General features: G+C 46.1%; 1 protein-coding gene across 4 annotated transcripts in view; it reads left to right on the plus strand.

The window, feature by feature from the left end:
• The first annotated feature begins 1,427 nt into the window (after positions 1-1,427).
• Positions 1,428-21,491, plus strand: part of PACSIN3 (protein kinase C and casein kinase substrate in neurons 3) — a 70,833-nt gene continuing 50,769 nt past the window's right edge. The window contains exon 1 of one of the 4 annotated variants that reach the window (XM_018562156.1): positions 1,428-1,745. The gene's annotated coding sequence lies outside the window, so the exon portion shown is untranslated. Of the gene's footprint in view, positions 1,746-11,757; positions 11,818-21,491 lie in introns of those variants that run through there. The other 3 variants (XM_018562151.1, XM_018562154.1, XM_018562152.1) reach the window with 3 other exon arrangements.

The following is a 21,491-nucleotide window of genomic DNA, read 5'->3' on the forward strand; positions in this document are numbered from 1 at the left end:
CCCGCTGGGGGGTGGTGGTGCACATATGCGTTATATCAATGTGAAGGTGTTATGTGTACTGTGCTATCATTGCTGATAGGGATGCACTGATACTGTTTTTTCGGTACTCGCCAATACCGATAACCGAAAGTCCCATTTAAGGAAGCCGCGTGTAATGACTCGCCATGCGTCTTCCCAAATTAGCAAGGAAGCCGTCTCTGTGCTCCCTCTTCACCAGGTGATGAGGAAGCATGGAGCCGTCTTTCTGGCCAATCAGAAAGGCGGGGTAATGACTCGCAGTCCGGCTTCCTGATTGGCCAGCTTCCTGACCAATCGGGAAGCTAGGCAGCGATTCATTACATGCTGCCTGGCTTCCTGATTGGATGGGAAGACGGCTCCGGCTCGTGATGAGGGAGCATGGAGCTGGCTTCCTGGCCAATCAGGAAGCCGGGCAGCCTGTCATGACTGCACAGGACCTGGCGTTCTTCTTTAGGCTGGGTTCTACACCTAGGCGTATCGAATATGCGCGTTTCCGAGGGCTACTTGGCTGTATCCCAATGGAAACGCGCGACAAAAACGCCCCAAAGAAGCTCCTGTACTTCTTTGGGCGTAGGACGTTTTGTAGAGCGTTCATACGGCCTGTAATACGCCCAGGTGTGAACCATGCCCATAGGAAATAATGGGATTTCGGTGTTTGAGCGTTTTGCAGAGCGTAGGCTACGCACTACAAAACGTCCAGGTGTGAACCGTGCCTAAAGGACTTGTTCACACGGGTGCAGAGGTACCGGTGTGAAAAATAAAATTTCTGGATGGCGCCCAGGAGCCACAAGTGTTGTGTAATCAATGACAGGCTGTGACTGTACACCGGTGAGCTTTGTCATGAGTGTGTACTGGTGCACAGGTACAGATGTACGCCCACGGTCACAGACATTCTGCATCCAGAATGGGGGCTGTCTGTGTCCACTGGCATAGTTCTGTATCTGTACGTTGGCATGCGCTGGCAGCAGCCTTCACCAGCGAACAGCCGCAGCCTGCCATTGATCTGTACAGGGGGGCTGTAGGAAACACCTGTGGCTCCAGGGCGCCAACTGGGCGATTTTGTAACGGTATGCTGACCTGCAAGCCCTAATCCTGCGGCGAGCACGCAGATCAGGCGTAAAGTCATACCTCCCAATCTGCACACTTGTTCCCTGTCGATGACTCAGAAAGAAGCCGCTGGACTGTAATGGCAGCCAGGCGAGTGGCACTTTCTGGAGAGAGCACTGGCATCCTCTTATGGTTCATCGTTGCAATGTTCTCCTTGTACTGGAATTCTGTTACCTGATTTAAATATCCTGCTTGCTCGAGCTTTGTGTAGCTTCCCCTCTCCCCCTCCCTCCCGTTCTCCATCTTTACATGAAGAGAAAGTGATGTTGAGATGTGTGTAGTAAGCGTCCGAAAGGGGACGTTGCCTCCCACCGGCACCCCCTTCCATCTTTTTTTTTTCCTTTCCCCCCCCCAGAACAAAGCCTGTTCTGTGCAGCTTTCCTCTGCGCTGCCTTAACGAATGCAGAGGGGCTCCAGCGCAGTATGCGGTCTGAGGACTCCTTGGCATCTTGCGTCGATTAATTCAATCTGTGTCGGCAGCTCCCTCACACATCGCTGTCGCACTTCTCTGCCAAACACGGATAGAAATTTTCCAACCCGGTTGCTTGCCAGGCAGACCGGACTGAGGGGGGCTTTCGGTGGGAGAGGACAGCTTATACCCCTTGTGCATCCTCCGTCAGGTAAGAAGCTGGGGGAGGCAGAATTCAGGTCTTGGTGGGGTTCTGCTGGGGAAGGGAGGGGCTGTGTTGGAGGAAGCAAGAACTGTCTGCAGGGTAGAAAGCAACAGGGCTCCGTTGTGGCGTGCGCGTCGGCCGCCCGTGTCTGACTTGGTCTGCGGTCGTTTGACCTATTTAAGCTGCGTGATGTTTGTGCGGAAAGTGAGTTGCGTGTTTCGGGAGGAGACTGCAGAACACGGGTACCAGGAGGCTTCGGGTCCGGTGTCACGGCTGCAGATTTTGTGTTTGCTGCTTTTGTTCATTTGTAGAGTTCATTTGACGCTCTGTCCGCCGCTGTTTATAGAGAACGTTTGTGTTGGTCCAAGGCTCAGTGGGAGCTTACGATCTTAAAGGGTATCTCCAGGCTGAGTACGCAGATAAAATACATATAAGGGGGGAGTTCTACCTGCCAAAGGGTTTGTAGTTCTGTCCTACCAGTTCTTAGATTTACACAGCTCTGTTACGCAGCACAGGTTTGAGGTCTGCGCTGAGAGGTGAGCGCTCACTGCCGCAGGACTGAGGATCAGGCGAGCATATCATCTTTATTACGGTTCCTAGACCAAAACGAGCACTTAACCCTTGCAGCGCAGGGGTAACCCTCACTGTAAGGGCTAATTTTGGTACTACCTGATGTTCTCTTTTTAAATAGTCTGTCACATAGCCCATTCAGAGCAAATTACCTGTTCTCTTAGGGCACCCACTAATACAGGGGTGGGCAGCTCCGGCCCACCAGCTGTGCTTTTAACTACAAATCTCAACATGCCTTTGCCTGAGGTAGTCATGCCTGTAACTGGCAGTCTTGCAGTGTCTCATGAGATTTGTAGTTCCACAACAGCTGGAGGTTCGGAGTTGCCCGCCCCTGCACTGATACCTTCCCAGAGCTTACACAGGAATATTATTATTATTATTATTATTATACAGGATTTATATAGCGCCAACAGTTTGAGCAGCACATTACAATATAAGGAAAACATTACAATACCATTCAAGACAAGATGGTAAGGAGGGCCCTGCCCCTGAGGGCTTACCATCTAAAAGGCAGGGGCAAGTGGTACAGTAGAACAATGGCTTCCGCCTAGGCACCCTTACATGCCAGGAAGTGCTCTGCTATGAGGTTGTAGGCTCAGGAGTATCTAGGCACCCTTATGTACCAGGAAGTGCAGTGCTATGAGGTTGTAGGCTCATGATTGTCTAGGCACCCTCACATGCCAGGAAGTGCTCTGCTATGAGGTTGTAGGCTCAGGAGTATCTAGGCACCCTTATGTACCAGGAAGTGCTCTGCTATGAGGCTGTAGGCTCCGGAGTACCTAGGCACCCTTATGTACCAGAAAGTGCTCTGCTATGAGGATGGAGGCTCAGGAGTATCTAGGCACCCTTATGTACCAGGAAGTGCAGTGCTATGGGGATGGAGGCTTAGGAGTGTCTAGGCACCCTTATGTACCAGGAAGTGCTCTGCTATGAGGCTGTAGGCTCCGGAGTACCTAGGCACCCTTATGTACCAGAAAGTGCTCTGCTATGAGGATGGAGGCTCAGGAGTATCTAGGCACCCTTATGTACCAGGAAGTGCAGTGCTATGGGGATGTAGGCTTAGGAGTGTCTAGGCACCCTTATGTACCAGGAAGTGCAGTGCTATGGGGATGTAGGCTTAGGAGTGTCTAGGCAGATTCACATGCCAGGAAGTGTTCTGCTATTAGGTTGAAGGCTCAGGAGTATCTAGACACCCTTATGTACCAGGAAGTGCAGTTATAGGCTCAGGATTGTCCTGAGCCTATAACTGAGGTTATAGGCTCAGGATTGTCTAGGCCCCTTCACATGCCAGGAAGTGCTCTGCTATGAGGCTGTAGGCTCAGGAGTACCTAGGCACCCTCACATGCCAGGAAGTGCTCTGCTATGAGGTTGTAGGCTCAGGAGTATCTAGGCACCCTTATGTACCAGGAAGTGCAGTGCTATGGAGTCGGAGGCTTAGGACTGTCTAGGCACCCTTATGTACCAGGAAGTGCTGTGCTATGAGGTTAAGGGCTCAGGAGTATCTAGGCACCTGCGCATACCAGGGGGTGCACTGCTATTTTTTTCAGACAAAACATGTTTTTCAGGCTACAGTTACCACTTCTAGATGTTGCCTATAACATGGCAAATCTTTACATATTGGAGTTGATTTACTAAAGGCAAATGGAATGCAAAGGAATTTGCACTTTGCAGGGAACGTTTCCCGTATCTTGGTGAATGTGGTGATATTTTCCTTTTGTAAAGCACGCCCAATCGTGTGCAAGGAAAATAATTTAAAAAAACCTATTTTTTGCTTGCACATGACTAGATGATTGATGTCAGCAGAACTTCACTTCATCAACTGAGCTAAGGGAAACATTCCCTGCAAAGTGCAAATTCCTTTTACAAAGTGAACAGCCTATTTGACCTTTTTAGTGAATAAACCCTTTTTGAGTTCCACTTTAAATGAGCGTGCCCCCTTATATGAGCGTGCCCCCTTATATGAGCGTGCCCCCTTATATGAGCGTGCCCCCTTATATGAGCGTGCCCCCTTAAATGAGCATGCCACCTTTAAATAATTATGTGCCTTTAAGTGCTGCAGAGGTAAAAGGGCCCTAAAGGTTAAAATGCTTTAGAAAATCCCTTACTGAAACCTGAGCACCCAACGCCCCCCCCCCCGAAGCACCAGTAACCGTTTGTCTGCCACAGCACTGATGAAGGCGTATATTTCGTGCTGTTAATGGAGAATTTGCTTGGCATAAGAATAAGGATGCCTGAAACTAGTTCTGCTCCCTTTTCAAAACCTGTTTGGCCGGCACTGGCCTTGTGGATGGAGTATTTATTTACAATTGTGTGAACAGTAAGAGGGTAATATCAGTAATATCAGTGACGGGGGGCCTCTGCTGTTTTTTGTAGTTTCAGTGGCCTCAGATTCCCAAATGGTCGTTTTCTAGAATTCTTTTATGGATTTGGTAGGTTTTTTATTATGCTTTGTACTTTTCACAAGTGTTCTAGGAGTGGCCCTGAAAGGCATGGTCCACCGTTTTGCAAAAAGTTTTACATTGAAGCCTGCAGAGTATTGTAACCAGGATCAGTGTGCCAAAGGTACAATACTGAGGTTTCTGCAATGTTTACATCCCAGCCCCCAGGTCCCTACAGATACGTTATGGGGCTGTTGTTTAGCTCCCTAGGACAAAATGAGCCTAGGGATCCTCAGCCCCACTGGTCCTCGTAGCCAGTGGTGTCACTAGGGGGGTGCAGGTGACACCTTCTTAAAAGTCGGGCACTCGTTCATGGACGGAGAGCCCGACAGTTGCACGGGAGAGGAGGGGTCCCAGCGACATATCAAATCCCACTGGGTGATCGTGCCCTCCTATCTCTGCCAGCGTCCATCACCAAGATGGTCCCTCCTGCACATGCGTGATGACGTCACGGCGAGGGTACCGGGGGACGCCCATGCTCGATAGCAGGTCACTATCTGCATGGAGTTTGCATGTTCTCCCTGTGCTTGTGTGGGTTTCCTCCCACACTCCAAAGAAATGTTGGAACGAGAATTGGCTCCTGTCTAAATTGCCCCATGTGCATGTGAGATGGGGACCTTAGATTGTAAGCTCCATGAGGGCGCAGGGACTGATGTCGGGGGGGGCTTTAGAAATACCTGTAATAAATAAATTAGATGTGAGGTCACCGAGGGACATTCCATAGCTGGAGTTGAGGGGGGAAAGAGGTGAGTGCTGACTACTATTTTAGCCCCCTAGACAAAAAGAGCACTGAACCTTTGCAGGGTTTTTTTTTAACCCAGAGTTCTCCTTTAAATGCTTCTAATTCTAGTTAATAGGTCGGACCTGTGTGCATACAAGAGCTTCTTAGAGAAGAAAAACACGTGCTCCAGTTAAGGTGCCCATACACTGCCCAGGGGTGTGGAATTCCTATCGCCCGACGTCCGGGACATGCAGTTTCGGGCACCGGGCGAGTAGTTTTAAAGTACATTCAGCCCGGCTCCGGACAAGCAGAGCTGAATGTATGGAGCCGCCGCCGCTCGTTTACTACAAGTGGTCTGATCAGACCACTTGTATTAATTTGAGCAGCGGCGATCGTTTCTGCCCGCACCCCCCGCCGTAGTTTTCGGGGTCGCCCGCTCTCCCGGGGGACCCCGAAAACTAAGGCATAACGGCTCAGCCATAGAGCCCATAGAGCAGACGAAAAATGTCTGCTCTACGGGCTCTCTGTGTGTTCTCTGAGACCGTGGCGCTGTAATCACGGTGCCACCTGTCTCGGCTGTCAGGAACTACACAGAACTGCTGTTCCATAAAGAGAACCTGTCACCTCCAAACTATCACATAAGGGATTTTAATCTCCTATGTAATAGGAAGAACATTAAGGGGAAAAAGTAAATAAATAAAAAGTTAAAAAAAAAAAAGTTTAAAAAAATAAAATATATAAAGATTTACAAAATGAAAAAGTAAAAAATAAATAAAAATGAAACCCTGCTGCCCCCGCCATCTGCATGCAAATAAACGCATGCGTAGGACATTCTGCATGTGCTTTGAGATTGCAGCTGCCATTCCATGGTGGTAGCCAGAATTCTCTTACACACACATAATGTGCATTAAAGGGTAAGTTCATTTTCCCAGGTAATATGGAAAAATAAAAATTACCCGATGAAATCTGGCCCTGTCTCTCCCAAACCGCCACCCCCCTGGCTATACTTACCTTTCGGCGAACAATCCCTCCCCTCCGCCAGTATGGGTGTACTATCTGTCCCCCGTACTGCTGTCCAGCGCAGTCCTCCCCTATGCATTTTGAATTTCGCTCGCAAATTGCAAGCACTCATTGGTCAACGTGGTCAGATGACTGCGCTGACCAGTGAGAAGCGCTATTTAGCACAGTAAAATATGTTTTGATTAGGGGTGCACCGATACTAGTATCAGTGCCCATACCGAGTACTCGTACTAACCCAAATGCTCCGATACCTTCCCCGATATCGGAAATTACGTTGGGATAAAAATTTCCTCTGACTGGCAGTGCCGTAGGGGAACATGGAGCCAGCTTCCCGTGCAATCAGGAAGCCGTGCGGCAAGTAATGACCCGCCTCCTGGTTTTCTGATTGGCCCGGGAAGCCGGCTCCTTGCTGATTGGCCAGGAAGCAGGCTTTCCAGGCAATCAGCATCGAGCCAGTTTCCAGGTCAATCAGGTCATTACTCGCCACCTGGCTTCCTGATTGACCGGGAAGGAGGTTTCCCGGCCAATCGCAATCAAGCAGGCCAAACAACATGGAGCCGGCTTCTGTGGCAATCAGGAACCTGGGCGGGATGTCATTACCCTCTGCCTGGTTTCCTGATTACCAAGGAAGTCTGCTCCATGCCAGCGGAAGCACCGGTATTAGTATTCAGTGTCGGCGAGATCCAAAAGCAAAAAATCGGTACTCGTACACGATACTGAAAAACCGGTATTGGTGCATCCTTAGTTTTGATTAAAACTATTTTTTGTATTGGGACAATTAGATTTGGCCCCCACTTTAGCCCTTGGACAAGTAGTTTAAAAAAAAATTTCCACACCCCTGCACTGCACAATTCTCGTATGAGAATCGCGGGAAATCCCGCGATTGTACGATAATCGTGCAGTGTATGGAAGGCGTGTGACCGTTTCTACTGTACGGTCGCACGTCTTCCGTCGAACCAGCAGGCTGGAAAACCCGCCGGGAATCGTACGATTCTCGGCGAATTAGTAGCCTGCTGGTTCGACAACTGCCGAATGGGCCGGTGTGCGCACGCGCACACTACCCGTTTGCAGTCATCGTAAGCCCGCCCCTCATTAGTCATCGAAAGCCCGCCCCCCAGGGGGGCGGGCTTGCGATGATCGCAAGTACGATCTGCCTGTCCAAGATGAGCAGATTGTAAGTTTTTTAAAATTACTTTACAACCATCGCAAGACTAAGGTCTTGCGATGGTTGTAAAGTGTATGGCACCTTTACACTTGTAGAAATGTATGAAAGACGTGTTCTTTTCAATGGAGGTGCCGTGAACTAAATTTCTGGGTGTTTTTTTTTAATTCTCAGCCTGGAAAAGACTCAATTTTCTGTTCGGAGAGTTAGGGATGCTGCAGCAGGTTAGTTGGAAAGCTCTCTTCCCCCCATTCTCAGTCACATTGCTGACTCCACTGAATACACAATATATCCTGTTATATTTTGGACTGGTTATGGCATCCCACAGTGACACAAGCGGAATTGGGACAGTAGACCTATTTACCGATGAGCCAAGAGGATTTCATTTCTGAGTCCGTGAGCAGTTTGAAGCCGGTGATTTTTGGCAGCTGCGTTTCGGAGGGGTAAAGTGACGGCATCAGAAGAAAAGGCTGCTGTTCTGCTTTGCCATCTTAGGCGCAGTGAGTGCTGGAGAAGGAGGGGGCACTGCCAGGACTGTGGGCAGAGCTGAAGAGCTGTCCCTTGTCTGTGCTGTGTGGGTAACAGGAGGCACTAGCAGCTGACTCCGTGTCCTTTAAACCAGTCAGGGCGCTTTTCATGCCAGGTGTGTCCTGCAAGATCCCACAGCCAAAGGCAATCTGGTTTTTCTTAAAGCTGGGCTCCGGGATAAGCAAATATTGTCTAAATACAAGAGGCGTGTGTATTGTTCCTTGAATCATGGTTTACTTTTGTATATTTCTTCCCGATCTGTGCAGTAATCCAGTGTAAACCTTTGCAGGTACTTCCTGTACTAAAGACTGGTCACTGCTGCTCTCTCTCCTTGTGCAGGGGGACTGGTCTTGTATCCGCCCCCTCCTGTAGCTTTCATTTAGATGTTCATTGGCAAACTTTAGACGGGCCTGTACATGTGCCTTCTTGAGGAGGGGGGACCTTGCGGGCGCTGCAGGATCTCAATCCATGGCGGTGTACTATGTTACCAATGGTTTGTTTGGTGACTGTGGTTCCAACTGCCTTGAGATCATTCACAAGCTTCTCCTGTGTAGTTCTGGGCTGATCCCTCACTTTTCTCATGATCATCCTTACCCCATGAGGTGAAATCTTGCATGGAGCTCCAGACCGAGGGCGATTGATGGTTATTTTGTATTCCTTCTATTTGAGAATAAACGTTCCAACAGTTGTTTACTTCTCACCAAGCTTCTTGCTGATAGTCTTGTAGCCCATTCCAGCCTTGTACAGGTCTACAATCTTGTCCCTAACATCCTTTGAGAGCTCTTTGGTCTTGCCCATGGTGGTGAGGTTTCAATGGAAGAAAGAGATTCTGTGGACAGAGGTCTTTTATATACATAACGAGTTGTCGTTAGGAGCACCTTCCTAAATTGACAGGACTCATTTGTGTACCACATGGCCAGTCTGTGGGAGGAGCCAGAATTATTGTTGGTTGGTAGGGGATCAAATACCTATTTTACTCACTGAACTGCAACTCAATTTATAACATTTGTATCATGTGTTTTTTTTTTTCTGGATTTGTGGTTGCTATTCTATCTCTATCATTTAAAATACACCTATGATAAAAATGATAGACCTTTCATTTCTGTGTAAGTGGGCAAACGTACGAAATCTGCAGGGGATCAAATCATTATTTTCCTCGCTATATGTCAACAAAACGCTCATCACCTAAATTCCTATTAATTTCAATGGCCCCCATTAATACCTAGGCATTTTGTTGCCAGCTGGAAAATGCCTGTTGCTCAAAAAAAAAAGTTCCCGAGCTTCTTTGGGGCGTTTTTGCATGTGTTTGGCCTCTAAAGTCTTGTGAGTCATCATGTCTTATACATTGTATTGGCGTTCAGAACAGCGAGGAACATTCCATCGCTGAAGGCAGGCTGTTGCGGTCTGGTCTAGGAGTCGGCTGGGATTGCAGTTCAGGGGAGTATATCTGTTATTTTAGCTCCCTAGATGAATACGAGCACTTAATCCTTGCAGTGCGGGGGTGGCCCCACTGCAAGGGTTAAGATTTTAATTGCACGCATAAAGGAAATGCAGGTTGATGCGTGACAATGCAACATCCCAACGCTAAAAAAAAAACGCCCCTCTATGCACATGCAAAGATCTAAATGGGCCCTGGTGCTTTTTGATGGCCCAGGTGGTATGTTCCTTCTTTAAAGAGGTTCTTTTAAGAAATATTCAAACTCTTTTGCAGAGGGCATTGGACAGTGGTTTAGACTGATGTCAGAGGGACAAATCCTAACACTTGGACATGGGCAGAATCAACGAGGTCAAACAACCGCTTACCCTAAAGGGTAACTCCCTTGCTGGCCCAGAATGCTGCAGGATGGTGCTTGCTAGTGAGGGATCAGCGATGGAAGAGTCAGATTCTCTGCTGGGTTTTATTGCCGACTTTGTCCCCATTTTGATTTCTTCTGTCTTCCTGTTTTATTTGGCTATCGGATATATTTTACTATCGTCTGGGGACACCGAGCAGTAAGAACTTTTCTTTTTTTTCCTTTCTACTCTGTCCAAAATTTAAATTGAACCTTGCATCAAGGTCCACTTATTAGTTTATCCCCCCCACAATCATGTCCATCCTCTACCTGAGGATGTTGGCCTCCAGCTGTGGATTTTACAGTTGTTGGTGCTTAAAGTGGTGCCAAGTGTGTTCTAATGAGCAGCTCTGAATTGTTTCTTCTATGGTTCAGCTGTTTGAAATACTGCAGCTCATGTGCGGCTCTGTATGTGCACTGCCTTTGTATAAAGGATGCACTGTGTATAGCTTCTGTGGGCGCTTTCATAGGGACAGTTTGACTTCTGGCTCAGCTGAAATGCACAGGGTGGCTTTAAAAATCTCGGAGCTGTAAGCAGATTAAAGTTTCAGCGTGTTAACCCATTGTGTATTGGTATGCAGAACATTTCCTTTGATACAGGTGTTAATGGCTGTACTCCAGTTCTCTCTAGCTCACCATGGACCTGTTGAGTGGCTTGTAAAGCTGGCCATAGAACAGGAGAATTTCATTTGAAAATTGGAGTTGGAGGGTCAGAGATGGTCAAGGCTTTACTCCTTTTTAACAGTGCTATCAGTCTAACAATGTTGCCTTTGTTACAGGAGGGTAGAGAACAAGAATGGCCTCCATGTGCTACTGCTGCTATATTATCCAACCGCACGCAGGGGTGGGTTCTTGACCAGGCTGTAATGCTTAAAGTAAACCTGTGTACTCGCCTCATCTTGTAAGGGAGGGGGCTTTACGTTTACAGGGCAGATGCTTTGAGATTTCCTACATTGATTGCTTGGCTATGCACAGAACATTGGCATCTTGTACAAGACTCCCCCACAACTTCCACCATTTACATTTAGCATCCCTCTTTCCAACCCTATTGGCTGCCAAAAGGAACGCTTGGGTCCATTGACCTATAGGAAGGTGTGGGTGGGATGGGGTTGGGATCACACAGGCCCATGGGCCACCTTGGCTTCGTTCACATCTAGGCATTTTGTTGCTCAAAGCTAACATGACAAAACGCTCAAGACAAGGAATCCCATTAGTTTCTATGACCACTGTTCACACCTGAGTGTTTTTGTCACATTACGTTTCCCATAGAAGTCTATGGTATCAAAAAGAGCTGCAATCTGCCAAAAAGTAGCTCATGTACTTTTTTTTTTCTCCCATTGACAGGTGTTTTTCTGCTTGCGACAAAAACGCCCAGGTGAAAACAGAGGCCATAGTAATTAATGGGATTCCTTGTCTTGAGCATTTTGTAAGTTTGCAGTGTAGTTTTGAAAGGAGATTTAGAACCTTGCTGTGGTTTTGGCAGAGGTAGTTTGATCCCAAGACTGTCTGAACAGTATTACAAATCCTTTGGCTTGTAAAACGGTCCTATGTATTTGTTTCATTTGTGTATTCAGCTGATTTCTTGGACTTTAGTTTTAACCTTGGAGACTCTTATGTACAGAGGAAATAACTCACAATGTAGTATTGGATATTTGTTCGAATTATTAGCATTTAATGTAAGCAGCAGCGTTTCCCTTCATAGTCGTTTTCTCTCTCTTCTGGACACTGGATTTTTCAGGCTAAGTCTTTGAGCTAGGATCCTTGCACAGGAAGAACAGGAAGGAAAAAAGTTTTAGAGCCAGCATAGGTAAAGAATAAAAGGCACAAAACAAGGGCAGATGGGAGGTAAAAACAGAAAATGTAACTATTCTTGATGGACAAGTAATAAGAAACTCTTCCTGATTGCAAGAATTCTCGCATTTCAGGTAAACACCACTTGGTTTTCAGACAAAAGGCTCTTGTAATATTTTACACAGTGGAGTAACTGGCCATAGCAGCCCAGGCAGCTGCTATGGGGCCCGGAGGAAGAAGGGGGCCTGTTAGGTTGCTGAGGCAAATTAAACATTCAACATGTAAAGATAACACAGTACTGTGTCATTAAAGTGACACTAAACTCAGGTGTTTAATCTTAAAAATGCATTGAAGTACCTTAACTATTAACAGAAATGTATCTTATTTGTGCATCACTCGGTTGTAGATCCTCAAATCCTCTCTGAATTGCTGCTGAGACTATCCTTCCATCTGGAGGGGGGCTACTTTTTGTTCCCCATGGACCCTGTGTGTGTTGTAAAGTAGTCACCATTCCAAGCTGGGAAGCCAATTAAGCATAGATCCAGCTTCCAAGGAAATCAGAAAGCCGGACGACATGTTATTGCCCGCTGCCCGGCTTCCTGATTGCCCGGGAAGCCGGCTCCATGCTGATTAGCATAGAGTCGGCTTCCTGGGAAATCAGAAAGCCGGACGGCGGGGTTCCATTGCCCGCTGCCCGGCTTCCTGATTGCCTGGGAAGCAGGCTCCATGCCAGCAGAAGCATCGGTATCAACAGCAAAATATCGGTACTCGATACCGGAAAAAACGGTATTGGTGCATCCCTACTCCTCATTTTTAAACATTATCCTGCTTTTTATTACATTGTTGGATTGTTCATTAATATGTAACCTTTTTAAACCAGGCACGGTATTTATTTTGTACATACAGACATGGCTGTTGTTTCTGGAGTAGTACAGCACTTCCAGTTTTGGATGTGGAGCCTATAGATAATAAAAACTTGGTACCTAGAGGCGTATTGCACCGTGACAGCTTCTACGGCAATATATAATTACCAGTGCGCCTGTCAGATCGTCTTTCTGGAACGCGGCGTATAGGTATGTGCTCAGTTGTGAAATGACAGGTAGTTGCTATAGTGACAATGTGGTTGGAGCTTATGTACAGTCACGCTTTCAGTTTTTACACTGCAGATATGCCACACCTGTGCCTCGGCCTAACTTGGACTGGGCTTGTTCTTATTGGAATCAGGCAGGTTTGAAACACTCCTCGGTCTCCATTGTTTCGGATCGTGTCCTTCCCATGACTTTGATTGTTCAACTTTTATCTATCACAAGGTGTGACGCTGCCAACAGACTGCAGCTCTCGGATTGTGCTTGTTTTACTCTTCAACTTTCTCTGCAGATCATCAGATTTCTCATATTTATGAAATACTGACATACCATGGCACACCATATGGTACTTTTTCACTGTTGGCATCAGTCCCTGCTCCATTGGAGCATACGCCCAGATTAAAGTACATGTGAACCCGATTGTTAAAATCTTTTAACATGTTCATGGCATTTCAAAAGTCAGTTTTAATTTGGGATAAACAAATGCTGTCTTCATATAAGATTCATGTGTATTCTTGCTTCATTCTTGGTGAGCTTTATGCATTTCTTTCAGATCTGTGCAGTAATCCAGTGTGAAACTTGGAGCTTCCGGTAATAAAGACCAGTCACTGCTGCTCTCTGTCCCTCTGCAGAGTGACTGGTCTAGTCTCCGCCCCTCCTGTAGTTTTCTGTAGGCAGCTTGTAGTGGGTGGGGCCCGTTGAATCCCTCCCACAGCTCTGCTCTCTGCCCAGACTATGTACATCACAATTTTATCACTTCTGCTTCTACAATGTTCAGCCAGTCTTGTGTTGTGAATATCCCTGCCAAGACAGTATAGCCAGTTAGTTCCCCAGGTCAAGAACCCTCCCCAGTCTATTGACTGGATGGTAAAAGGTAATCACGCTATTCCCTCCTGTCTGGATGGTCTCTTTGTAAGACCAGCAGCACCAGGCAATGCAGCAAAGACCGATTTTGTTTCCTAATTGTGGGGAGTCCTGCATGGCAGGGCATTATCGGCATCTCCTATAAATACATGTGGCTACTTATTTTCTGTCTTTTTAAAAAAATAGAATTTTTTGAAGTGTAATGAATAAATAACGCCATTAAATGGAGTTTTAATTGCTACCTAAAAATAGATGAAAAAAATTAATCCGGGACTAAAGTGAGACAAAAACATTTCTGGCAAGTCTATTGTATGGAAGCATTTGGCTCGCTAAACCAAATCTGCCATAATGGTTGCCAAGTGAATTTGTGCTATATGTGTCTAGAATTTGTGCTAGAATGGGTCTATGGCAGGGCTGGATGAATCCCAGGAGCCGGGTGGCCAATGCTCCTTACAAATGATGGCCAGCACCTTCATTTTGAAGTTTTCTCATTGAGTTGTTGTCAATGGAGCTCCTAGAAGAAGAAAAAAAGATCCTGCTGGCTCCTGGGTTGGACAGACTGGCTCCTGAATTCCATATTCATTTGTCCACCCCTGGTCTTTGGGTTTTAGAATGTTTGTTTTTAAGTGAATATCCAACCAAAGCTTTATAGATGAGCTACTTTGAGCCACCTTAAAGGGAGATAAAAGCCATAGATGGCCTACAAAATTGAAGTATGCCCTGTTCTGTGTTTTGTGTTTTTATTCATAAGCTGGAGACCAGGTATTTTAATACACCCTAGTATAATTACCTGACTGTTTCTTTTACATTTGGCTAATTCCCTTTACAGCAGACTGGTAACGGGTCATTACACAGAGCCAATCAAGTCTTTGTTGCTTTGCACAATCTGACCTTGGGAACATGCTTACAGGCATGACAAGCACAGGAATTACCTTTTCATCATGCTGCTCGCCTATATTGACCATTCGGCAGGTTCTCAACTGCACAGTATTGCTTAATATCCATGGAGGTCAGGGATCTTCCTTTGCTGTTCTGCAGGGGATGTCTGGATTACAAATATTTATGCAGGCAAGATAGTTGGCTTATGTGTGTTTCAGTTTTATAGATAGCGGTTTGCCTGAAGTTTTAGCATCATGAAAAAAGTCAACAATATTTATCAAACTGGCTTTGGGTACATTCTATCATTCTTTTCCATCCTTTTATTCCGGATTCCTTCTTTCTCAGCCAGGATTCAATTGACATCCTAAGGTTTCCCAGAGGTTGCCAGGAGTTCATTAAGCAAAGAGCAATTTGTGACTCTTCATTAAGTAACCATTGACAACCAACGAAGGCATTTTTCCCACTGAGTCTCCCCAATGACCCCCAATCTAAGAGATCCTTTCTCCCACTGACCCCCCCCCAATCTAAGGGAGCCTTTCTCCACTGACACACGGCACTATCACTACTAGAAAGTGCTGAGGATCATAAGAAATCCTGTGCTCCCCGAGACCTGGAAGTTATTTTAAGGGTTCCTCCATGTTAAGAAAGGCCGAGAAATGCTGTCACTGACCATTGGAGCTAGAAGAAAAACAGTTACCGTGATAATGATAGCTTTACATTACTGCCAGTGAAGCTGTAGAAGAGTACAATTTGCGCTCCTGTGATGTAGCTATGTAGGCTCCTGAAGCTATATTTACCAGTAACATCCATTTAGACTTTGCCGTGGGATCAGGAGTGTAGTCTGCATTATTTGCTGAACCACCACAAGTGGGTTAAAAGCTTTTCTGATCAGTGAAAGTTTAGCCTGACCTTTAGTATTGACACTGCTAAGTGCTCTCTTCTTTCTGTGTGTGTGTGTGTGTGTGTGTGTGTGTGTGTGTGTGTGTGTGTTCTCGTTAATATTGCTTTTCTAGCCTGGGGGTAGCTGTCCAAGTCCACATAGAGCGGCATAGCTGCAAAGCATTGTGGGACTAGGTCCTGTCTATTGCAGCAATGTATGCAAAGTGCGAGAGTGGGGGTGGGGTTTGGCTCAGCCAGCGTTGATGTGCGGTCACCATGTGTGTATTATTCTGCTCTAGTGATTGGCCAGTAATAATGCAGTGTCTTTCCTACCCACTACGCTGATTTTAAAGAGAACCTATCTGGTTTATGTTTTTATGTTCTCTGTCTGACCATCGGCAGTCTAATTTTCACTAGATGTTCAACAGATCCAAGGATTGCTAGCCAGGCTGTCCGGGGGTTGCCAGAGCTAAAAAAGCACATGGTTTTCACATTTGTAGCTGAGATTTCCTAGCCAGTTTCAAGTTGTCTGTTAAAACAGGTGTGATTCATCCCTTGGCAATGCTGCTGGAGCAGAGGAGATGATTACTGACCTTCGCTCTTCATATAAATATGTTCAATTCTAATGAAACCTCCTAAGGGCTAAAATTCTCAGGTGGCCTGGCACCTCACCCCTAAATTAAAATTCAACATACCATATTTTTAGCCAAAAAAATATGGTATGTTGAATCTCCATATAAATATATATTTAAAATGGCCTCTTTACTCACAACATTCACAAGGCCCATATGGTACTGGTGGACATATTGCTTATAATAAAATGGTCTCACCATATGGGTTCCACTAGCAGGCTGCCATGTGGTCTAGGAGTGAGGATTGAGGACCACCAGTCAAGGAGCTTAGGTGCTCTTGGGTACATCTGGCATGATTGCTCCTTTTGAATGGAACAATGAACAAAAGGACACCACCATTCATTTTTCGATGTTGGTGAAAGGGGCATCAAATTCTGGTTCTGAGGCCAGTGGCAATGGTCAAGTGAAGTTTGGGGTTGAGGTTTGCTGCAAATCCATTTATTGCAGTAAAACATTTGCTGCAACAAGCTTTCTTCTATGTTATGTTATGTCGTGCTGTGTTACTGAAGCCCATTCATATTGAATGGACCCCAACACAGGAAATAATCATTCTTGCTCTAATTGTTTTCCCACAATGCATATTCTTCCTGGTGAGCTGTAGCCCAGGTGTGTTCTACAGATGCCTTGGGGTGCCATTAAAAATGAATGGCACTGCAATGCATCATTCTTGGTGCATTGTGGTAATGAACAAATTTTACTGTGCATTACTTTATTGTAATGGTGAAAACAGGCCCTTCAAGCATGACAATGCGTTGCATCTTTTCTCGTGTGAAAACGCTGGTTCTTAGTGAATGGCACATGGGTTGGAGACATAGTCCTTAGCCCTGTGTAAGCACTGACGAGAGTAACTCTGTGCTCACACAGGACTTCTTTTCTTGTCTCCCATCTACTACAGGGGTAGACGACCTCTGCACTACAGCTGTGATGAAGCTACAAATCCCATAATGCCGCCTCATGCCTGTGGCTGTTAAGCTGGCCATACACCTATAGATTATCTACAGCTTTTCTATGGTCAGATGGAAAAAGTGCAACAGATTCCTCCATCTACGCTAAGCTGTGTGGATGGAGGAATCTCCCACTGGGCCAAGCTTCAGTACCTTGTTAGCCGGCCCCGCTGGCTGTCATAACAATCAGATTGTTCAGGTATTTTGAGAGCCAGTGGGGCCGACTAACAAGATACTGAAGCTTGGCCCAGCGTGAGATTGCTCCATCCACACAGTTTAGCGTAGATGGAGGAAATTGTTGCACTTTTTATATCTGAAAATCTGCAAATCTATAGGTGTATGGCCAGCTTTAGTCTTGCAATGCCTCATGGGACTTGTGGTTCCATAACAGCTGGAGTGCCAAGGTTGCCTACTCCTATTCCATTACTTGTATGTCTTGTCCCATTTATTCCCCATTTGGCGCCTCCATCTTCTCCCTCCAAATGGCATAGAGGAGATCAGGCCAGGATGTCATAGACACCTCAGCCCTTCATGTGACAATGACAGGTCACTGCTCTTCACATATGGAGAAGAGGGTGTAGTTGTTGGCATTTGCGAGAGCCCAATTTTTCATATTAGTATCGGCTCTGTTTTTAGTCCGATTAGACTGCATGTATTAGGCAAACGAGGAGCGTGTTTGAAACAGCTGATTATGAAGGTTCTCCTAAATTGACATGGTTGTGGAATGGAAAGGGTCACTTGGGAGATGTTGTGGATAACTAGAATTATAGTCTCATTGTTTTTCCAACACATGTAAATTGCAAAATGGAGAATAAATATTTATTTTCTGGTGGTTGCCACACTCTTTGCACAGTATGGTGCCAGCTTGGTCAGACACTATAAATAGAAATTGAGATCCCTGCCTATGATCACTCGCTATGTTACGACTTAGCCCAATTGTGTGAAACGCGTTAATTTGCAGCTGATTGGATTTGACAAAGGAGTGCTGGGTGAAGATTGGCAACATGCAGCTGTTTCTTTGTATTGCAGACATTGTGCTTGTCACACAAGGTCCCATTCATAGGGGCAGTCTAATCGTATCCGCCTAGGATCTGATCAGAAGCCCAATTTAGTTAGTGGTTGTAAATGGACGTGCGTCTGTTTTTAAATCCAGTTGCTTCCTGACTTCATCTAGGTTCAGAGAAAAAAATCCGGCCAGGGTTCTGCTTTGATGGACCTGATTGTGACGGTTCAGAGGTAATTGGATGCAAATGCATGCATGTCACCTTACATCTGACTGCCCATAGACCTAAAATGGGTCCAGCTAGTACAGTTCACAAAAATGACATCCGTTCCGTTCTGCTCTGAGCAGGGGCCCCCATTCAGCAGGGGCTCCGATCAGCGATTATTGCAGTCCACGGGACAGGGGTAATTGTAGTCTAGTTCAAGGATGACAACACTGCTCCATACATACTGTCCAGTGAAAAGGCATTGTTACCCTTGGACAGGAAATGTGTTACTGGCATGATCAGCAGGTGGAAATAAAATCTAATGCAGCCACCACATCTGGTAAAAGTAAGCTGCAATATAATATATTTTTGTTTCTTGGTCTATATACGCTGTGATATGGGTATGGTGATGTGTCCATAAAAACTATAAGCTGTGCATGATTTTTAGGGTAGTGGTCCTTTAAAAGAATGAATCCAGGGCAAGCAACACTGCAGGGGCAGGTAATATTTGTTATATTGTACAGGATATATATAGCGCCAACAGTTTGCACAGCGCTTTACAATATAAGGAAGACTTTACATTTACAATACAACAGTGGGGTCACAAGGGGGGAGCGGAGGTGCAGCCCGCATCCGGGTGCCACTATTGGAGGGGTGACAGTGACTTACTGTCACTTTGGTGTCACCCCCTCTGAAAAGTCATTGACTGAGAGCCCAACAGTGTCAAGAGAGAGGAGGGGACCCGGTGGCATACCTCATCCCGCCGGGTGAATGTCCCCTCCTCTCTCTGCTGTCGTCCATCAGCAAGATGGCCTCCGGCAGGTGTCAATAAGATGACCGCGCATGCATGATGACTGTCACGCGCCTGCTTGTGGCGATGTCTCGCGCATGCACAATGACGTCACTCTCGGGTGACAACCGGTCTCGGGACGCCCCTGCAATACATGTCAAGACAAGATGGTAAGGAGGGCCCTGCCCGTGAGGGCTTACAATCTAAAAGTTGTATGACCCCCTAGCCCATATATCTGCGGATCAACCACAGATACAGATCGAATTGGTACCACTTCTTCTCTTTACTGCTCAGTGAAAAAAAGCTTTTGTAGAACTTTGTAGCTGCCGTGAAGTGCATGGAAACTGGAATGTGCAGGTATTTGTGTAAGCTGGGCTGTGATCATCTGCTGTTCCTAAGCTTGCCTCAAGTTCAAGAGCCAGTAAGCCAGTGGCTGACACTGATTAATAGTAATCGCGTGCCCCTGTGTGGCTTAAACCATCGAACGGGCTGATGTCATGAGGGTAGCCCCTTCCCCTTTGGCACAGTGCCCCCAGCACTCCCAGTGCGGGGGCTGGGATCATGAACGGAGTATTTATACATGCAGCAAGCTGGGTGCTGAGCTGCTGGAAGAGGCTGTGACATGCGTTGGGTACACTAGCGAATTCTATGCCCTTACTCTGGAGCCAGGGTGGGGATTGTAACCAATCTGATGCCTCTTGCCATGACTAATTATCATCTTGTCGCTAAAGGGTTAGTGCAACATAGCAATACATAAAGGAAAGGTTGTTATTTTTATATGGGGTGTCAGAGACATCATGTTAACAGCTGTGCTTTTAAATAGGCGAGTGTGTGTTGAAGCAGAATACGTTTGGCCGGGGAGATATTCAGAACACGCTGTGCGTAAAAGACATGTATGTGAAATCTGCTGTGTCTAGATTTATTTTCTGATCGGAAAGTCCTGGTCAGATCTTCACACACAGTTGTCTTTTTGGAATGCCTTCTTAAAAAGCTGAACTGCGTTTGGCTTACAGCAATAAAATGTGGATACCTCTCCTATATCATACAGGAGATAAATCTTGTTTAGTGTAGAGGAGCTTCAATTTACAGGATTACTTTCCTTATCCCTGGGACTTGTAGGCTTCCTTCTGACAGTTCCGGTATGGGCAACTGTTGACATGAAGCCTCTTGTGCTCTTCAATTTTGTGCCTCCCCTCGCATCGGGGTGCCCACTTATGTTGTTGACCAGTGAACCATAGACTGGTGTTTCGTACCTAAAAGAGAAGAGACTCTGTGACCCCCCCCCCCCCCTTACTGCTTCTGTGCCGCTTGGCATTGGTGGTGGATGTCAGCAGGCACTGTTGGGCAGAAGATCACTCCACCATATAGTGCCTTTTTAGAAGCCTGGGTGTTGCTAGACCTAATGCACCCAACAGCAGACCTGTTGGAATGTGCCAGGGTCTAGGTATGCCTGTATTCTGTGCATGTATCGGCATAAGAAAGCTCATATGTACAGTGTTCATCTGTTTACTGTGCAGTATTGTACAAAAATGTTCTTACTTCTATACATTGTTACTCCATTTGATGTCATTTGTGAACTGGCAGCCCATACCAAACTTCACAGAGGGAGGCTCTTGCTTTGCAGCTTGCCTATGTAATGGACCAGAGAGGGCCAAATATAGATCCCATCTACTTCTTGGCAGTGGTGTTTTCCAGAGGGTTTATCCCTAGTGCTGGACTAAGCGCTAAGCAAATTTGTACTTTTATTTATTAGCTGTGAATAAATAAGCCCATCGGCATGCCCCTCTGCCCCCTCAGTGTGACAGATATTTTCCGTTTTTTTTCTTCTTCCTGGCAGTGGTGACATTATTGATAGTCGAACTTACTACTTTCAACTTCACTGTCCTAGGTCCAGCATGCGGTCAGCTCTTCCCTAATGTGGTCTACATTTCATATAGTTGCACCATCATAGTCTTCTGTGTTCTGTGTAAACAAGGCGTTTGCCTGGAGCGGCAGATTCGCTGAGGGCGGCGTTGCTGCCTTGCCTAGGACAAAAATACGCCGCTGAGAGTACCACCTAAGCTGCCATATCACAGAATTTCATTGTATCAGCTCAGCTGTATGGATGTCCCTATATGGGGCATTTTCACAACTACTTGTACAATCAATGATTATATAGCAATAGAGGACTACGAATCTCCGCAATCTATGATTGCAGGTTGCCATTCTCCTTTGATGAATAATCATGGATTGCTGAGATTTTTAGTCTTTAGCTAGTTGCCATTCTCCATTGATGAATAATCATTGATTGAGCTACAGTTCTTCAAACTGCCCAAAAATCATTAGTCTGTATTGTTTTTTAAAAAGTCACATGTCCCTTTTAAGAAAAACTATCAGTAATTGGTATTGGCAAGTTCCTGAGGGAAAGTA

Source organism: Nanorana parkeri, unplaced genomic scaffold (assembly GCF_000935625.1).
Source record: "Nanorana parkeri isolate BGI_ZX_2015 unplaced genomic scaffold, ASM93562v1 scaffold562, whole genome shotgun sequence".
In the NCBI taxonomy this organism is placed as follows: domain Eukaryota; kingdom Metazoa; phylum Chordata; class Amphibia; order Anura; family Dicroglossidae; genus Nanorana; species Nanorana parkeri.